At 40.1% G+C, this 21,734-nt stretch overlaps 1 protein-coding gene across 11 annotated transcripts in view; it reads right to left on the bottom strand.

Annotated features, from left to right (window-relative positions):
* Window positions 1–21,734, bottom strand: part of FAM110B (family with sequence similarity 110 member B) — a 169,273-nt gene that overhangs the window by 27,496 nt on the left and 120,043 nt on the right. The gene's annotated exons all lie outside the window — the stretch shown is intronic.

The raw sequence follows: 21,734 nt of genomic DNA, 5'->3' as shown, positions 1-21,734 counted from the left end.
GGATTTTACTCTAGCATGTTTCTGCTGCTCACTTTTTGGAGGCCAAAAGATTTCATAGTGTTGCGTTAAGAGTTTATAAAGCTCAATACTTTTTGATTTAAATTTTTTGAAATGTTCTCTGTATTTATTCTCATGTTTTCTAGTGGAACAGGGGACCTAAGTCTTTACTAAGTTTAATGCAGATTAAGGAATTTGCAGACATACTTTTTGGTTGTAAAGACAGACTATGTTTATTAATATACATATTCATTAGGCACATACTCCATAATAGAAATGATTCTAGAAGTAACTTAGACTGTGTATCAGATTGTTCTCAGTGCTTTAGGAATATTCACATCTTAACTCCTATAAGGACTCTTGTCAGGTAGGGGCTATTACTATCCCTCATTTTACAAACAAAGAAACAGAGGCCCCAAGATGTTATGGCACACAATAATTTGTCCAAGAAGATGCTTGTTCTACCTTGGCTAGAAAGAAGTGGAGCTGGAGTGTGAATGAGGCAATCTGGCTCCGTGCTAGACGCCTCTTATTATCACTGTCTGGCCAGTGAAGAAACTGAGTCTAGAGGCTAAGGACTCCCCGAAATTTGTGGCTCTGTGCTTATATATTAAAATGAGGCCTTTGTAACTTTCCCTAAGTGTTCTCTGGCTCTCTTCCTGACTGTTCATTCACAGATTGTGCCACTGGGGAGTCAACTCGAACAAACTACCCTTTTTCCCTGTATCTGTGTCCAGCCGCCATCCAGAAGGCATGACACAGAATAACAGCAACTCTCCTCATGGCAAATGGCTTGCCTTCGCTTTATCAGACTCAGAGAAACTACTTCACTTAGGTTCCCTAATTGGTTTACCTACTATTGATTATTTTTTTCTTTTCCTGCTTAAGGGATTCTGGACAGAGCTGTACAAAAATGCTATAAAATGAACCTGCCACAAAAAAGGCTCTTTGCTTCAAGCCATCCCTTGGGATCCTGAGACATGCTCATTCTGGCTTCTCACTTGCTTTTCTTTAGGTCTTGAGGGAACTTCTAGGCTTAGGATCTTAGAGGCAGCCTCCAACTACTGTGTGCATTGCATAAAGAAGAAGCTTGAAATGGTTTTGGGTTAACAAACCACTCCTGATGCTCTACAGTCTGTTATATCCTCAGCCTCTGGAATACAAGATTACAGGCCTGAAATGGAATACATTCTGGACCAGAACAACTAAGGTAGTCTATTTGTCTTTTCCTTATCTCTTCCTAAGAGGATAAATGTTCATTCATTCATAATCTATGGGTTTATTATCATGATGCATACCAACTTCAGTGTCTGTGGGATAGAGGGTTCCCAAGACCTTCAGAACAGGCTACTTTCTTCAACTTATGCACCACAGAGCTGTCACAAGTATTAAAGAACATATCCGGTCTGAATCTCATGGTGGGAATAGATGCACATGCCATAGCTAGGTCAGCTCCTCCTACCTTTGGGCAAGGTAGGGAGGCCCTCACTAAAAAGGGAACATCTCAGCAAAGTTTTAAAGGGGATGAGGGGGTGATTTCAGTGATGATGGGGAAAGACAGGAGCAGACACCTGGGGCAGATGTGTGATGGGCATGGGGGAAGGTGGTGGGCAAGCTCACAGGCATGACCATGTGGGCACTGTGGCCACAATATGGACCATGACCATCTGCACGTAGATTGGACACTGTGAGGTGCATGGTGTGTCCAGGAGTGAGGCTTGGACTCCTGAGCTGGGGGCTCTCGGATGCTCTGCTGAGAACAGGCTATGAGGGCAGAATGCAAGTGAGAGCAAGGCAGGCTACCGCAATGATCCTGGGGGGTTGGACCTTGGTGGCAGTAGTGGGGTGGTGAGAACCAGCCATTTTGGGGATATATGTTAAGGTGTAGCCCACAGGACAATTCCAGATGTATTTATTTACCACCCGTCGTCTCCTGTGCTGGTTTAAGTCCCACTGGAGAAGTTTTGGTCTGCTTTGTTCTGTGTGTCTGCATAGCCCAGAGAGTCCTGGCACATAAGAGTCTATAGAAAGTCACTGAGTAAGTGAATGAGCCTTATTCACTATGTAACTTACTCTCTTGGAACTCACTATGTTATTCTGCTTCTGCTAATGTTACTTTTTATCAAGAATAAAAGGTTTTTCCCCTTTCTAAATTGTACTCAGCATAATGCATTTCTCCATCTGCATAAAGCACACTGGATTATCAGCAATCTGTGCCCAGTAGTGACATCTGTAAAGTAAGGGTAGGAGGCAGGTGAAAAGTCCCAAGAGACTCCAACAGACTCCTACAGGACCGTAGCTCAGCCTTCAGTGTGTGTGTGTGTGTAGAATTTACTGTCTGGTAAAGACACTGTATTAACAGCATTCTATAGTTACACCAAGTACATGCAAGGGGAATTCCTTTTCATAGTTCTAAAGTAAGTGGAAAATAAGCCAGGAAAAGTAGCTTTTAGAAACTGGCTGGCAAGGGGCCGCTGGGGGCAGGGGAGCAGTGTGGGGTAGGCACAAGTAGGCAAGCGATGGAATCTTTTCAAAAATAGCTTTAGTCAAGATGAGTCACAGATTCTGAGGAAGGTGGATTGTCCCAGAATTTACAGCAACCCAACTACAAATTAAACAGCAACAAACTTTCCACTGAAGAAAAGGGAACCCCAGAGCACTCAGCTACCCAAGAAAGCCGTCTTCATGCTCCCTCTGGTCAGAGGACAGCACGGCACCAAGTCGGGAGAGACACCTCTTGACAAGTAAATGTCCTTCAGCAAGATGCTGCAGTTCTGTGTCTCTCTCTTCTCATCCATAAAAAGACATAAAATACCATCCATCTCCAAGGATCACTAAATCAGGATTAAATATAGCAGCACAAGCAAAACATGTAGAACAGCACCTGGCTGTTACGCCTTACTGAGAGTTAACCCTCATTAACTGAACACAGACTACCTCCCCTACTGGGTCTGTCTTTCACCTCAGGGCCAGCAAATGCCTCTAAAACCTCCCCAGCTAAGAAGGATTACCTTTGGAGTTTAAGTCCAGAGGTTAAGTCACATGACCTATGCCTGTGGTTCAAGAGACTTGAACTTGGAGCCTCATTATCAGCAACATAAAGCCCTGAGGCCAGTGTGTTACTGGCTGTGATGATGGAGGCCACAGGGCCCGCGGAAGAACACACTTGGAGAGAATGCCAATATCTCTTTTTGGGTGTTACACATAACCTCTTGTCATGGAAAAGGGACAAGTCAGGATCTATGAGGACTTTTGAATCTATTTCACATCGTAGCAGTAATGTGGGAAAAAAGTGTCTCCCTGTAAAAATATTAGCCTGTGAGTTATTAGTGAGTTTTTCCCTTAAGGGACAGGATGTGCTCATTAAAGACCCAGTGGGCAGGCTAGAGCAAACTTACTAAGTTTGCAGATGACATTAATGGCAGGGCAGGATGTGAGTTACTTTAAAACATAGAACACCCAAATAAAGGGGCCAGTGGCTTGTGAACATGAGCCTTTTAAAAAATGATGGAGACATCACTTATATTCTCCTCTAACATTTATCTTCTTTCTTTGTCTACTAAATTTTAGCCAAGACATGAATCCAAAGTAATTGCAGATGTGGGTACCTATGAAATGCTGTTGAAGAACGAGGGTCCGAACTCAGAGGACCCTTCTTTACTCATGATACACCCCCAGTCAGAGATCTGTTTCCTTTTTTAGCAGGAAACTTTAAAAGATCCCTTACAACCATAAAGCCAGATATTTCCCATGGGAATGTTCTTGAGAACACATTGCTAGAAATGGTTTCCAGGTTTAACTGGAATCAGCACTCATCTGGAATGAGGCAGGGTCAGGCCAGGGTTGTGTCACTTAAGAGGAGGGGCCACGAACCTACCTACCAGGCCTGCTGGGCCGCTGAGCTGTGCAAAGGTGAAACCACAACCAGGTGAGGTTTAGGATGACTAGGTGTTGTTACTAATGCTACTCACAAAAGCTCAACATACAGATTTTGATACTCAGACTTTGGAAGTCTAACTTTATACATGGAGATGTTTATTCATGAACTTCCAAGCAAAAATGAGTTAGAATTTACTTGCAAAAATTATTAAGCAGGCTGTCAATGTGAAGATAGCAATTAAAAATTTTAATATGGATATAATTTTAAATCATACTAAAAACAACCCCAAATGGAATTATACCTTTTACCAATTGCCTTATGCTTTAACCAGATTTCCATGGGGGAATTTGTTTCACTCATCTCAGCTACATAAGATACTGAAAGTGCCTTGCACAATGCCAGGCAGGAACTTGATGCTCAGTGACTGGCTGAGAGAATACAGCATTAATCCCTCAATTACTTCCTACTGTCAGAGGATGAGGGCCTTATGCACACTTGGAGAGGCATACAAAGTAGAAGCTTATGTCCTTTCACTAACTCACTCATCCTTATTTAAGGATTAAAACAGTTTGTTAAAATAAGATTTTGTGATGGTACCTTGTAAAAGTAGTTTATATATGCATATCTGAGCTTGATAATTCATGGTTATTACATGCCTGCAGCACACATAAACGATGTCTGTAGATGTCTACTTTTTAAATTTCTTGTGTTCCACATGGAACCAGGCTGTTGGTTATTAACTATCTTGTCATTATTCTTGTGCCCCAGGAGTCTCCCACCCCCTTCACAATTTCTGCTTCTAATCTCCAATGTTCAAAAACCAGATAACACAGTTTTAAAAATTCACATTAAATATAAGCCAGTAAGGGACTGAATGGACAATTTTGTAGTGAGCATATTTTCACGTCATTATATTGAAAGAGCCATTTGCTGAGCACACACTTATTTCTTAAACTTACAGGTGGATGAGGGCTGGTCTGGTACAAAATGAACCTGTTTATTTAGAGTGTTGCTTTATGTTTGCAAAAAGAGATACACAGAATTGTAAATACATACACAAAACATAAAATTATTTTATAAAGATAGGGTCACACTATTTAAAAGTCTAGTATTTTTCCTAACATAAAATTTATGAATTGCTATAATCAAGTAACAATATCCAATCCAACCAGTTATACAGAATTAGAAATAATGCTATCTTTAGAAAACTGAAGCTCCAAAATAACATAAGATTTTATATGTGGCCTATATAATTTGGAATCTATTATCCTATAGCATCTTTTATAGCTTATTTAAAGACTAAAATTTTATCTGAGGAATAATCACCACCATGTTTCGCCTTCTCCATAAAGTATTTGGCACAATTTTACAGTATTGTTCCAGTTGTACATTCAAAAGCCTAATATAAAATTGACTTTCTATTGAAATTTTCTCAAAAACAGAAAAAAATCCCCCACAAAAATCCCAAGGTTGTTTTAGTCTGGTTTTCTACCCCCTGTTGCTCTACATTTGAAATAAAAAAGGAAGTATAATATTTGACCAATAATACAGCCCAAACCAAGATATGAAATAATTTTTCCAGAATAAAAAAATCCTTGGCCAGGGACTCTGATTTATGGTAAAGAAGGAAATGGTAAGAAAAATAATGCTACTAGGTTAAATGTACTTGAAATACTGTTATTTTCATTTAAAACAGAATTAAATTTTCATTATACATAAAAATCTGTAACATGTCTAACTCTGATCATCTTGAGCCACTTTATGAGTCATTGATTCTCTAAAGAAAAAATTTAAATTTTAATTGTGTCAACCAGTTCCTTTTTCCCCTCTACAAATAAAAATGCATTATGATGTCATAAGTAAATTTCATAAATAAATAAACAGAGATTTCTTTTTCCCATTTCTAATCATAGCATTTAGTAGTACTTTCTGGTTTGGGGAAAATTAGGCTAATAAGTACATTCCTCCTTGAAACAAATGAGAATGGTAATCATCTGCCTCAAAGAGTTTCTTAAATAATTCTAAATAGTCCAAATATAGAAAATGGATATTAAGTAGATAGCAAGTTTAATTCCTGCCAGCCCCAAATCACAGATAATTCTTTTGGACGGAAGCTTCAGACCCTCATGGGGCCCCATATCTTAATGTCTCAGGGAATTCTATTCCTCTACACTGTCTGGTTTATAGTAATGGAAGAGAAGCAGCATTAGAGTAAACAAAGGCACAATGTTCCAAATTTTCAATATGGCCCCATCTCTGAGCCACTCACTATAGCTTTCAACTAAGAAAATTGAGTAAATTACAGCAGATTGTTTTTCTCCAAGCCTGTTTCACTCCCATAATAAATTACTTGCCCTGAAGGGCAGATTAATGACTGGTGGGCTGTGGGGTGTGACTTAGCCCAGGGCAGGCTGGTCTGCACTGGCTCAAATAGCCACTTTGGCAATTCCACAGCCTTCTGCCTTTCTGTTGTCTGAGGGAATGCCTGGTGGCCCTCTAGACTCCCTGTGAGTGTCCCAGGCACCTTGTCACTGTCCAGGATTGATGACCTCGTTTTCTGTCTGTCCTTTAGCGGTGGCAGTGGTGCACACAGCTGGGGAGGCGCATAAACCTCTCTGGACACCAGCCAGCCTTCTTACCAAACTGCCCACATATCCTGCCTGGCCAGTAACCAGGAAAGAGCTACCCAGGATTGGGAGTGTAGAAAACGAAATCATTATTTTTCAACGTCCTTAATAGAAAAAGCTATTGTGCCTTTGTTTGAGACCAATAAGTAAATTTAGCGCTGGGGTCTTTAAGAGTTCTATTTACAAAGACTCTCACCATGACCAAACTTGTATAGCAGAAAAATATCCCTGCAAATAGTATGTTAATTTTGTAAAACTGGATTTTAGTCTCTATTCTTACTCTAGCTGCTCGGGAATCTATTCAAACGTCCATTCAGCAACTCTTCTGGTCTGCCAACGAACTTTATTTATGGAACAAGGGCTGTGGGCCAAGCATGGGGCTGGATGCTGAAGGCAGAGGTGGAGTGGCAAGCTGGTAAGACGAAGGATTTTACAGTTGAGTGGGGAAGATCAGAAGGAATCAAGAAGACAGTAATCATGCAATGCATGCTGTGCTATCAAAGAGGACAAGGGTTTCGATCTAAATGCCACTATTAAGAAATGCTGGTTACTTGGACACTTTTGTGATGAAAGAAAACCTAATCTATAAATTGTTTTCAAATGTAACAGATTCTCCAAATTTTATTGTTTATGAAATTAAACAAGGTATATCCTGAGCAAGGTAGTTGTCTCCTCACCTATTCAAGTCTGTAATGTAGGTGAACAGGGTCACTGGGTGGATTGAGACTGTGCATGTCAAGTGCCTTTGTTGCATTAATAGGCACCCAAAAAACAAGAGGTATCATGGTGGTTAAGAATAAATTAGTTCTGGAAGGCAGGTGAAGTAATGATGTTTTCGGAAGAGTGGAGAGGAATTCTTCAACATTTTCACAGCCACTTGCAGAGTGGCAAAGTGGGAGAAGGGGCAGGCACTCCCAGCAGAAGGGCGTCTGAGCCAGGGGGAGGGTGGGCCTCACTGCAGCAGGAGGAGGGGAGGGGGAGCAGGAGCTGGGGCCTGGAGGGCAGCCTGGGGCAGCCAGTGCTTGGAGGTTCCAGGAAGCCTGAGCCCCTGGGCAGGGGGTACCACTGGCCAGGCAGCCAACTGGGACTAGCGGCAAATTCATTTTCTGAGTGTGCCAGAAAGCCTCACAGGGGATTCAAGCCTTGGCGAGGCTTCATGTGGTTTTTAGATGGAATCCCATGAAGGCCCATCAGGAAGTACCTTCAGGGCTGCCCTCCGTGGGCTTCCAATGAGTTTGAAGGTCTTGCCCGCCTCAGCACTGGTTCACGTTTGTATATTCTTCATTTTTCTATTCCTGAAATTGCCCTTGTTTATGGATATAAGTAAACAAACAAAAACAAACAAAAAACCCCAAAAACCACAATCTGAGCATTAGCGAAGGATCTTCAAAATCACCATTTCTGGCCCTTTCTTTACTATCCCTGCATCTTCTTGCTGCTCCTCATGGAAACCTCATCTCAGGTTCAGGCAAAAAATATTTTAGAGTAAAAACCTTTTTCTCTATAAGCAGATGAAAATGATAAGGTACATAAAAACCAGATGCAAATTCACATACATAGAGGGCAGATCCTGAAAAGAACAAAAATTAACTGGTCTCCACACTACCTGCTAAGGAGGCCATTTTAGTAAAAAGTCAGAAGAGGCAATGCAGAAAGTGAACCTTCCCACTCTCAGAACTCCTCTCAGCTATGTTACAATCAGCTTCACTCCCTGACCAGGATTAAACCCATCTTTGAAAGTATGACCATTCCCCACGCAGGCTTTTCCTTCCTGTATGTGACCAAGCACGTTTCAGTGTGAGGCCCTGTAGGGAACTGCACATCGCTATGAGCCTGCTGGTGGCATAGTGGGGACAGTCTCCAAAACTGTAATCAAGGTTTCTTTCTCTTACACAGACCATAGCACAGGGTCTGATGCAGTAAAAATAACCCAGAGGCTCTTATCATTATTCAGTATACTAACATCTTTCAAAACCAACCAATTTGGAGGTTTTATATTATAGGTGTTCGTTATAAGGTTGAATGATACAAGACAGTTTAAATTCTTTTAGATGTTTTAAAATCAAAACATTCTGCATGCATACAACAAAATGCCCAGTGAAGCCCCACCATGTGTTGACTTAAACTAGCAAACAAGACTAGATTTCTCACCCCACAAAAGACTGCAAATATGAATGGTAAACCTAGCAATCACTATAGAACCGTCACTAAAACTTGTTATGTATATGCAGTGACCCGGCTGTTTACCTTATGGAGCAAATCAGCAAGGCCTTCTTTTATAGTGAAAACAAAAAAATTTTTATCGTGCAAAAATTTTTCGCTAAAAGTACCACAAAAGTATGAGTCTCTGAATATTCAGTTTTTGGATATTTTGAAAATTAAAAGTGATAAGTATTAGAAAGTCAGAGAAGTTCTCCAATCAATAAAGCATCTGTTACTACATGAATTGCCTTTAAAGGCTAGGAAAGTTCTTGAAAACACTGACGATATTACAGAAGGTGTGTGAAATAAATTCTCAGTAATAGAAAATCCAAATGGCAACAGGTTTGACTGTTTCTGACTACAGGTGGTTCTTGCTTTGCAAGGTTCTGCCTGTAAAATGAACCATATAAGCTGAAACAACACAACAGGTACTTAATGACCAATGGCAAAAATTATGAAGGTTCTGTGACCTTTAAAAGATTTTTTGTCCAAACTTTAAAATTCTCTTATTGTCAGTTCTAAATGTATAGGGAAACAAACTATAACTTAACACACTGTAATTGACAACCATAAGCACACTGAGAATTTTTAATTTCTTTGTAAAAACTTATCAAGAGTAGTTTGAATGGTCAATGATGCTTGTCTTCTGTACCGCATCCTACAGCAACATGAATGTGGAAAGCATACCTATGTCTTTGTGAACTGTTACATTCCTGAGTTTGGATCAGCTTCCAAAATGTAATCCTTTGTGCTTTCAATTCTGACATCTCTGAGTATTCCTTAATGTGAAGTTTTTGATGGCATCACTTGCTCTGGGACATTGTCATCCTTTTTCCTACAACCACTTCCCTCATTTAAGCTCTTTCACTCAGCTCCTGTCTGCGTATCTAGAGTCTCTCTAATGATGGCAGTGTCAACAATCCCACAGTGAGCTACTTCTACAGACCTTCAGTTCGAATTTCACTTCCTGCACCATCACTTTTCATCGCTCTGCTGCCTTCTATTATGGTTGTTCAGTTCCCTTTCTAAGTATATATTTTTATAAACTGTCATGAGTTATCACTGTGAAACAAGGAGACAACCCAAGTTCTTGCTCTCCCATTGTTGAGTGAACTGAATTCAGATGTATGGTGACCTATCACGGAGAGGCTTTGGATATGAGTGGTCACCGAACGTGATGAGTGCTTGCTGTTTATGGAGTGATCTGAGGAGGGAAGAGCTAGCTATGAAGTTTGTACTTTTCTGCAATTAGTTATATACTAAGGTAACTGAAATTGAATTGTGGTTTGGGCAACTGATTTTATTTAACTAAGATGTGTATGAAATTCATGCAGCCTGGAACCATGTAAAGCAAAGAGAAATGACTGGGCAGAATTCAAATCTAACACACAGTTTTGTTCTAGCTCCATGAGCTACAACAGAGTATTTTCCATTGGTTTATGCTGGGACAACAACCAAATTCCCAGGCTTCGCATACACATGCAGAGTGGAACATGACATCTAATTATGGGAAAAATGAGGCATTCTGAAAACTCACTCCACTATATTTTTTAATGCACTAAAAATTGGCTATCAAAATAACAACAAAATAACACTGGATACTAAGTACTTTCTGTTCATTGTCACACTTAATGCATACAACCCTGAGGAAACAGAAGCTTATAGAAGTTAACTAGCTCACTAAGATCACGCCCCTATATTAGGTGGTAGAGCTGTGATGAAACCCAGGTGCATCCAACTCCAGAACTTGTTCTCCAACCAGAGGTAACATGGAGCCTGAGGCAATTTTAGGAAAACGTGAAAGTCTGAAATTTTGCCCTCCTCCATATATAAGACAATGTATCCAGCCCTGAGCACCTACTTCTGCAGCTAGTTACAGCTCCTGGTTGCATAGTTGATGGTTACCCATCTGAGAAAGCTCTCATCTCTCAGGAAAGGCAAGGAAAAGACAGACATCTTTTTCTGCAAAGAACTGCTGGCATTAAAATCCACTGCCTAATACGTGTTAATAATATGATGTGGCTGATGTAAGTTACTCAGTTAAAATTCAACATGTATCCCCAGAAGAGGAGCCTTGGTGTTTCTTATTAAGAAACTGTTTTCCATCCTTCAAGAAATCACTGAGCCATGTCATCGGATAACTTATTTGGAATATTACTTCATACAATGTAATTTTATTTTGATTGGATGTATTTATATGTAAAAACACAATTTCAAATATTTAAAGTGAAGAAGGCAATCAAATATGATGGTTTTTGAAAATACATAACTATCACATAAAAATAAAGAATATCAGTAGAAAAACTGTGGGGAGTAATTACTTCCAAAGCAGTTTAATATCATCTTACATCATGAAGGCTGCCAGCAAGTTAATGCAGTTCGATTTTTAACAATTACCATGAATTTTATATGTTATAACCAAGTCCACAATCATTCTCTTTTAATCTAGTTTTATTCTATCCTGCGATCTCCTTCTCCCATGTACACAGGGTGAGTAGAAACAAGTTCGGTAAATAAAAAGATACATTTACATTTCATTTCCATGGACAACTTTTGATTTTCCCTTGGGACCCAGCCTGCTCTCAGGTGTTCTGTACTCTTTTTTATTAGACTCCCTTAGAACCCGCTGCACACACACCAGGTTGGGAAGTCTTCACTGCAAGTCTTGGAGAAGAACAGATGGAATTACAGTGTCCCTTTTTAACCACATGATGCCAGAAAGCACTTCCAAGAGACATCTCATCCAAATCAATGTGTTTCATGTACTGACAGGTAAACCTTGAGAGACTAGTTTTGGGAACCCTCAAAGCAGGAAATACAGGATGCCAAGAAACAAAGGATAAGGAGCCAGACGTAGATTCAAGACATCTCCATCTTTGCCCTTCATTTGTTCATTTTGCAAATACATACCAAGTAGGCTAAGCTCAAAGCTAGGTGGTCAGTCAAAAAATGACAGTCCCAGCATCTAACAAACTGCTCCAGCTATGCATTATATTAGAGTGTGATACACAGTCCATGACAAATATGAAGAGAACACGAGGGGGACTTCAAGGAAGGGCCCTACAGGAGCAGCATGGGATTGGGAGAGGCAGGCATGGGGAGGCTTTCTAGAGGTGATGTTGCCAGAGTGGAATTCAAAAGACAAGAGGTTCACCCGATTTATTCATATTCATGTACATCCTATGGAGTACCAAGTAAGGAAAACAGGATGTGCTGGAAACATAAAACCATTATTACTCATCTTTGTACCTTTACATCTCCTGGAAGGGGTCAAACTAGTGACAATGATGGGAAAATGGGGTATTGCACTTGTACAGTTTGTTATCAAGATTGAGGGATATGTCTGGGAGGTAACGTGGTATCTTCTTATAGAAATACATGCCATACTTTATATAGTGCATTAATTGAGTCAACTATATAAACCTCTCTACTCCCTTAGAACGTTTATTTTTGAGAACTGAAACTTGCCCTACACAGAGTAAGAAATTTTTAAAATTAAGGTATAAGACCCCCTTTATTGCCTTTTAGAATTGCCTAGTTCAGTAGGCCTTTTTATGATAGGCATGCACTATATAGTATCACACAGGTAACGATGGTAACTGACTTTTCTAAAGCATCAATCTGATAATGTTGCTCTTTTCTTCAACCTAATGGCTCTGAAGTTTCCAGCCTGAGTAATCAATGTCCACCTTGGTTCATGGAATGGCTGATGCACGAGGAGAATGTGCAGATCCCACAGGAAGAAGGGGGAAGCGGGAAATCAGGGAAGTGGAGACACCCCCACTGAAAACATGTGTGAAATGAGAACAGGCAAAGCAGAGACTGCGTGGAGGTGCAGGTGTAAGAGACAGCACCAGGAGGCTTATGGGGGGATACCGAGAAGGAGGTTCGGACAGTCCCAACTCAGCTGCTGCGAGTGAGATGCATTGCTACGACCTTTGCGGAAATCAACTCGTTTGTGCAACAACTGTAATTAATTAGCTTTATGATAATACTTGCCCAAATAAATTCTTTTCCATAATTAGGAATCATGTATTCTGGTTCAAAATCATTTGCCACATTTAAAAAATATTCTTAATCAGTTAATTTAGGTATAATCTGAAGCAGAAGTCAGACATGAGGGAAATGTAACTTTACTGAAGATCAAATTATGTAATTATGGTAAATCTGTAGCATTAAAATCAAATTACACAATAAGGAACTGGCACGTTGTCAATAGATAACTTCCCAAATTTTCACTCTGAAGCAGGTGTAAATTGATTTGTGGGAATATCCATTTGTTGGTCTGTGTCATATTTTCCAAGTTCTGTCAATCAGAACTCCTCTTTCTGTAACTGAGACAGGCTGACTTGCAGAATTCCACTGAAGCAGTGGCAAAGTTATTTGCAATCTGGGTCTCTCAACATCCTGGCTCTGCCTTAATGCAAACATTCTTGAAAAGTGAAGGTGAATAATTTAGAATTGCTGGATGAAAGGAAAAGTAAGATGTGATGGTCTAGAAAGTAACTAAAAGCAGCATCCATACTGAAGATTTTCTTCTGAGTTTTACATGCAGGACCTGAGCATCATTTTAACAGAAAAAACACAAACTGGCAAATGCTCCGCTCCAGCTCTAGTGTCTCCTCTTGGGAATAAAAGAAGTACATATCCTGGGACTGTGGCAAAGACACTACTGCCTCATGGCTGGAGGGCACAGACTTGTAGCTTCAAGGAAATGGGTACTAACAGGTACAAACAATGGTGGTGAGCCAACAGCTGCCATGTGCCATTCGAAACCTGGCTGTCCTACTGGCTGATGACTTACATCCACTATGTTTAAATTACAGTGTAGTAGAGCACCTTCAAGAAATTAATTCTTGAACCATGGAAAACATTGACTTTTGGAAGAAGTCAGTTTATTTAGACTGGAAATCAATACAGCTCTAATTAATAATACACTGTGGTTTTTTCTAACTAAATGCTCATTACAGTCATGGCTATTTTTGAATTGAAATGAAATTATCATCTGATGAAGTTTAGAAACACGTTTAGAGCTTTCATTGCCAGTGGGAGTCACAAATGCTGACCTAAGTTTAGACACAATTTATCCTCTAAATGGGGTTAGCTTGTGTGATTAGGAATAAATGGACCCTCCAAGTACATGAACAATCAGAGTGCTTCATGGAGCTGGCCAAGGCATAAATGCTCAAGGCTTCATTTATTAAATGCATCTACACCAATTATGTATGATTTGTATTGTGATCCAAACACAAGATCTACTTGTCATAATAAAATTACTGAACAGACTTAGGCTATAAATCAAGTTTACTGTAATGGTATGCGTTTTGGGTTGGACTGTGTCCCTCTATTCATATGTTGAAGTCCTACTCCCCAGTAACTCCTTTGGAAACAGATTGTTACAGATGTAATTAGTTCAGATGAGGTGATGTTGGAGTAGGGTGGGCCCTCACCCAGTAACTGGTGTCCTTGTGAAAAGGGGACTTGTGGGCAGAAACATTACACGGAGAACCCCACATGAGGATGAAGACAGAGATCAGGGATGTGCCTACTAGCCAAGGTGCGCCAAAGATGGTTGTCGACCACCAGAAGCTGGGAGAGAGCGTGGAACAAGGAATGAACCCCAACATCTTGATCTAGACTTCCAGCTTCCAGATTGGTGAGGCAATACATTTCTGTTCTTTAAACCACTCAGTTTATAGTACTTTGTGAAGGCAGCCCTAGCAAGTGAATCTAATAGGTGAAATGTATGCAATTGAGAACAGGACCAAACTATAGGGACCTGTATGTTCCTCTCTTTGGAGGAGCCCACCCATCTTCAGAACGTATCTTAATGGGAATACTTGCAAGTACTTAAGATTGAATGAATGACTGTTGTTTTCAGAGTATAAGAGGAAGGACCACATTAAAAGTTAAGAAGTGCCACTGCAGTATTTATAGTGTATGAATGTGTATGTACTGGACATCACATAGAACTAGAACAGTTTATAACCCTTGAATCCCAAAACTTTCCTAGAATTTAAGTTACAAGAGAAAAGAAAGGGACAAGAGACAGGGATTGGGGCAAGAAAAGCTGAGCTAGATAGTACTGACAGAACACTCTGGGAAGCAGAAAGCACAGATGCACAACATTTGTTCTTAAAGGGTGATGTTTCTGAATGCTTAGCAGTAAGGTAGTAGGAAAGAGAATGAAGAGATATGGGCAAAAATCAATGAAATTTTTAAAAATGAAAGTGAAGCATATAAAACACATAGCCTTCAAAGGCACACACAGCCTTCAAAGGCCCACCTCCATGCAATACCACATGCTTCATGATAGAACAGAAGACACATATTAAGAAATATTATAGTAAGAAAATATATAAGAAATAGGTGATGTTTACTCTGAAGGAAAATGACAATATTGTTGGATATGTGTGTGCATGTATCTACATATATAATATATATGCATATTATACATATATAGCATTCATATCTACATACATTTAAACATCTTAACTACATGTACGGAAAATAACAGTAAATGTCTGCAAATCTATGTGGTGTATGAGAGCGTGAATCTATCCTGAGGGACAGATAGAAGGAAGATCAGAACTGAATTACGAATAAAGCAAGAACCCAACAAACAGAATGAATAAACAGACTTAGTTTCCTCAGAGTTTCAAAAGCATATTTAAATACTGAAAATTACCTGTATTTATTTAATAAAATTAAGTTTAATTTTTAAAACTTATTAAGTATTCATTTTTAAAAACTACATTAAAAATTTTAAGCATATCACAGTTACTATATAACCTTGAATATTTCTGTACACATATGTTATTTCCAGTTTTAAACTAGTAAGTTAGCAGGAATATAAACACTGCACACAAAATATGTGGGGGAAAAATGATTCAACCTGTCTTTTCTGAGACAAGTAGGCTTGATAAATAGAGCATCTCTCCACAAGGAAGTTGTGATTTAAAAGACAAAGGTAAGTACATCAACACAAAATTGTGATCAAATAAAATCAGGTTCTTGTAGATGAATCTAATGCCACACCCCTAACTATCATGCAGAACAAACAGGCTCAGGTGGCATCAAGAGAACAGAAGTCTACCAGCTGTTGTTCCAGTATGCAATCAAGTATATGAATAATAGGAAATGTGATACTTTCCAGATGAGAAGACTCTATTGTAATTTGAAATGCATGCTTTTCTTTCAATAATTATAACTACTGAAAAGCCAGCTATTAGGTTTATTTTTTTAACACTAGTATCAATGCTCCTGGAACTAGCCTGAAGGGCTGAGAAACAGTAAGTGTGTTTCCATGGTAACAGACTACTCTGACATGGAGAGATCATTTCACACATTCCCTATAAACCACTGACCACACAGGGAGGAGAGAGATCTGCATTTTGGCTTTTCAGGGTCACCATCAATAATGGTGGTTGGTAGGATTTTTATTTGTGTGAGAATGCATATGGCATTATTGTTTAGAAGTTACCTAAGATTACATTCTTTCTCTAAACTCTAGTATGTCAACGACCATCAGGCATATGTTCTGATGGAAGCACAGTGGTGATAAATCACCCACATATTTGACCTTTGTTCATGCTGTGAATTATAGCACACCAGATTATAAAGTTTTGATGCTGAATCCTGAGAGGAGGGGCTGAGCCAAAAAGCCAGACCTGGGCAACACCTCTTAGGTAGATGAAGTGTACTGTGTGGCTGCTGTCCAGCTGGGGCTCATGACCACCAGCAGGACTGAGTGTGAGAAAGGACCAAGTGATCAGGAGACAGGTTAGGCAGAAATTGTGGACTAGGGAGAGGCTTACACCCCATCTGGAAACAAGTGCAAGCAGATGCTTTATAACCTGAAACTGCTCAGTTAACGATCCAGAATGTGAGTATCTTCATCGGGATTATTATTTTTTTAATAGAAATTGTTTAATTCTGCTTTGCTTCAAATATAATTCTGGCTGGAGAGATGAGTATGAAAATGTCCCTCCTTTGTCTTACCATGTTCACCTTTTGGAGTGGTATAACTACAGAGGCTCTGTGGTCAGCTAAAGGGCATGAGTCACAAGAAGGGCCCCTGCCTGGGAGGGGAGGCCTAACCATGTCTGCGGCACATGGCTTGCCCCCAGCAGCCACTGGTGCTTTTTCATTTCCTCGTTTGTGCCAGGGTGCTGTCGTGAGGATTAAGTGAGAAAATCCAGGTAAATGCTTAAAGAGGCAAAGAACAGAGCGAGCATCCAATAATATCAGCTGCTATAATTTTACTGTTAGTGTTATTAGTATTGTTAATATTGAAAATTGAGGCAGTGCCCTCTGCTAGGCCTTGTGGGGAAAAACTCAAGTCAGTCTTTGTAAGTGATGGACAGAAACACCGAGAGTCTGGAAAGCACTCTCCAGAGAGCGTATGGATGCCTTATCAGTTTTTATTTTGAATGAAGCTCGTTAACTGGAGGTCTGCCACAGAATCTTGCTAATGTCTGACACATTTGCGGAGAAGGGCAGCAATCATACTTCAGGTGGATAAAGAACAAAACTCCCAAGAAGATGCCATAATATGTTTTTGATGGCAAAAAAGTATGTTTTAAACTGAATATTAGCTGCAGTGGTATTTTACTTCTGTGAAATGCTTTCTTCTAAAAGATGATCACCTGATTGAAAAGTAAACAAGCACTGTGGGAACCTTTAAAATGAACAACTTTAACTTAGAAGTAAAACTGATCATCAGTGCATCCGTATTACATCTGTTTCTCAATCTCTCTGCATCATATCATTACAATGCTAGGATGTTTGTGGTCCCCCCTACCCCCTGGTGAGAATCTTTTCAAATTGTCACAATTATTTTGGCCCTTATTTTGGTCATAACCCATTTATCACATCAAATAGAATAACCACAAAGTAAAATCATGGGTACTAATCAGAAAAAAATGACCATGGAAAAAAATGTACTTCGGGTAGAAGGTACTGGCTTTGAGCTCAGATTCTTTTTTTTTTTCTTCTTTTGCGGAAAGCAAAAACCATAAAATTAAGGAACCCACAAATCAATCAAACTGCAAAACTAAATTACTGTGCATCTAAAGCATTGTGTTTTAAGCACTACAAATGAAGAGAGCAGCAGGAAAATATAAGCATTCAACATCTACACAGATCCCCAATGCAAATGATAAGGTTGACAGGGAGCTCTTAATTTTCTCAGAACTGTAGAGATTACAGCTTAGCCACAGATGACCTTGAAGTGACAAAATACTTTATGATCCTTGTTCACTAAAGTTCACTGACTCACACACATGATGCACAATGGCAGCATTGAATAGGCAGTATTAAGACCACATAGTTGATGTGAAATAAAACCACTCATCTGTGAAGGTTTTTACTTTAGCTTCTCCCTGCCCTTTGTTGGACCATTTGATTGTCATCCTAAACTTCAAAGCTGTATTGCAGAGTTTTCACCGCTGCTAAAGAAGATTCATGGAACTAGGCTCTGATCCTGTCAAAGGCAGTATATATGTACATTGAGAACATAAAATTGTTGCAACAAAGAAAAATGTCACAGATTTACAAGGGATCAAATTTACAAGGTGGCACATTGATGTGCATGGGTTTCGCCTTGTAAGCCTCTGATCAAAAAGCTAGTATGAAAAGAAGAGAAATCTGTCCTTGATGGTTTTTGGACAAAATATCACTTCCCCTTGGAAGGTAGTCATGATCCCTGCACCCTCATCTTCCCAGTGAGGATGGGGCTGCACCCAGGTTAAGGGCGTAGCTCCGAAATTATGCTCAGTGTTCTTGGAACTTCCACACAAATTCTAGTGCATGCAATCAATCAAAAATCATAAACCTTTCTAAAGTTTGGAGAATGAGGGAAATAAAATTTGGTTTATTAAACTAAGTGTCCATATTGATAGCATCCCATAAAAAGAAGCATTTATGATCCCTCTACTGAAATCTTTTCCAAGAACAAGGACAATACAATGTATTATGGACAGAGAAAGGAACATTCAATTGAATTCAGAATTTAACTATGAAAGACGGAGAATTATGTCTGGAAATGTCATTTTTTTATAGGAGTTCTAAACAAAATATGTGACTTGAAAACATCATTTTGGCTGTAATGGAACTAGAAATGATTTCATCAAGTCAGTAAAATAATGAAGACAGCCATGGAGTGGCTGAGGGAAATGGGGAGATTCACTGGTATCCACAGACTCACTGAAATTATATATGCATGTAGTAAAATGAGATTTAATGGAAAAAGTGAAAGTTGTGACTATCCTTTCAAATTAATTGTGAAATTATCATCATAGCATACTGTAACAGGTATAAAATAAGCAAAATTTTGATATTTTGTGCATTACTTAAAATATACACCATAGTAAAATTCATTTTTTCATTTCATTTCATTTGACAAACATTTATTGGGCTCCTACGTGAGCCAGGTGCTATGCTAATCCTGAGGGATGAAAACATGATTGAAATTTGTGCTCTGTCGCTGAGGAGATCACTGACTAGAGAGGAAAAGAGATGCCGTCTGAATCTAAAAGGTCTATTTCAGTGCAGAGATGAAAGTACGTGAGAGGCTACAAGACCACCCGAGAGGGGCCTGTGGGGTGAAGCCACAGAGCTGAGGCTTCAATGCAGCCATCCTGGGAAAAATGACATCAGTGCAGCCTCCTGAAGCTGAGTGTCAGCCCACAGGCACAGGCAGCCTGGTATTGACAGGGGCTAGGAGTCCTCTCCTGAATCTACAGGGAAGCCCTGGGAGGGAGAAGGCACAGTAGAAGAAGTGAATAAGCCTTCATTATAAGAGGCCCACATTTGACCTTGTAAGGGTTGGGAGCCAGGGAGGGGCAGTGGCAGTGAAGGAACCTGATGCTTTAAATTACTGGTGCTCTTCAGTGTGTGCAGGACAGATCTGAGTGGTCAAGGACGGCAGCAAAATTCTAGAGGAACAGGGTCTAGGGTTTGAACTAGGCATCTGCTATTGAGGAAGGTATGAGGGAGTCTGACTTCTGGGGAAGGTTTTTGGCCTCATCTAACAGAGATAGTTTTGGAAAGCTGCAAATTAATTTTATAAGCCAAATCATGTTTTCCTACTGACAGTTTATTCATGTTTACACTAACTGCATTGATTTTTTAAAATTGGCACTGGCCCCTAAAGGATACAGCTTACAACGTAGTAAGAACCTTGACATTCAGTAGTCTTTAAAGCATTTTTTTTTGCTGCAGAAGTTTTCCCTAAAGATGATATGGAACATCAGTATGTAAAAGAGAAGGGCATGGAGTGGTGCTGGTTGAAGCACAACCTCACATCTCCATGGCTCTCTGGCCTGGAAACCTCAAGCCAGGGAACAGAATCTGAAACCCAACAAGGAGGTTTAACTTAATCATTTTACTGATGAGCAAACAAGGTGTCAGCCTGGGCAGGGGTCTTGTGTTCTGACTTGTGGTGTTGGACACAGATGGACTTGTTTCTTGGCTTTTCCATGGATGAACCTCTGAACTTGGAGAGGTCACTCTTCTCCTTTGCTTTTGTTGCCACATCTGTGAAGCTGAGAGCGATCTCCCTGCCTCTCAAAGCTGTTGAAGTTAAAGTGCCCTGTAAAATGTGTAGCCTATAAAAACAAAAACCTGCTACTGCTGTACCAGTAGCCTCAAATCTGTGGGATTTGATTGAGGATTTGTGAGGATTGAGCCTCAAAGAGGTGGGAGCAAAGCCCAGTGACCAGAGTCTCCCAGATGGCCAGGTGACCTGCCCAAGGGCCCCCAGGGAGGACGGAGGCGAGTAGGAGCATGGCTCTATGTGGGCCAACTACATGACAGGCAGGCCGGAAGGGGCACTCTCGGTTGGCATCTATAGCAAGTTCTTCTGTTCAGAGAACCCCTTGGTGAACCTACTCTACTGAAACAATCTGGCTTTTAAATAGGAAAGAGAAACACCTGGCACACTAAAACCACCATGCTTGACACACTTTGGCAAAGTGTGTAAGAAGGATGGACATGTAGCCAGACAGACACAGGCTCGAACCTCACTCCGTGATGACCTGCTTTGTTCCAACACCATCTGTTGGGAGAATGAGGATGCCCATAAAGGGCTTAATTCCCACCATGACTGGCCCCTGGTAAGTACCCAGTAAGTGCTAAGTAGAATGCCAGCTTTATGATCTTCTACTTGTACAACATCATGCAAGTCATCACACATGGAGCTATTTTTCCATTAGTGTTCCCCTGTCTTCTTTGGGGAACACAGCAGTATTACAATGTACTCTCAGAGCATCACCATCCGTTACAGACCAATGAGGAGGTTGGACACCAAAGGAGGGAGTGCGTAAAGTTTCACACAGAACAGCGACAATACACAAGTTTAAAACAGAAGTGGCACTCTCTATGAAATATCCTAGGAAGTGGACAGTAGTCCTGCTTACATACGAGGCTAAATGCCAATAAAGGGGCTATTAAGTAGCTTAAAATACAAGAATGCTTCAGAGAGCATTTCAAATCCAGGCTTCAATAGCCTTAAAAAGGAGAGATCAATCAGATGCACATGTCTAATAATTATAAAGTGCTTCAAAACACAGTTGTATTTAAGATTAATAAGATATACTGCAAACATATATAATGTCAAGTATCCTTAATAAGATACAATGAGAAAGCCTAAAATGCTATAAAAAGTCTTCAGGTAATCTTTTAATTTCCTATGTCTTAGTGGGAGATTTAAAATCATGTTTTCATGTAATTTTTCTCAACCACACTTAGCATCCCTTCATCAAATGCTTGGCAATCAAAGGATCTTAAGAATAAGAGGGAGATACTGTCAAAGGCTCCAGAGGAGGCCACTCACTTTGGCCTGGCCCTCCTGGAGACTACTCTGGGAGGGCTGAAGATCTACCTCAGCTATGAACATGAGCACTGTACGCAGCTGATGAATACCAGCGTAGTGCGCGAGTCCACATGTGCACACAGGGAGCACTCAAGGAATGCAGTGAGGACACTGCAGCAACAGGAGAGCAGAATGCAGCATGTTACATAACAGG

Source organism: Manis pentadactyla, chromosome 3 (assembly GCF_030020395.1).
Source record: "Manis pentadactyla isolate mManPen7 chromosome 3, mManPen7.hap1, whole genome shotgun sequence".
NCBI lineage: Eukaryota > Metazoa > Chordata > Mammalia > Pholidota > Manidae > Manis > Manis pentadactyla.
This window is presented reverse-complemented; position numbering and strand designations above follow the sequence as displayed.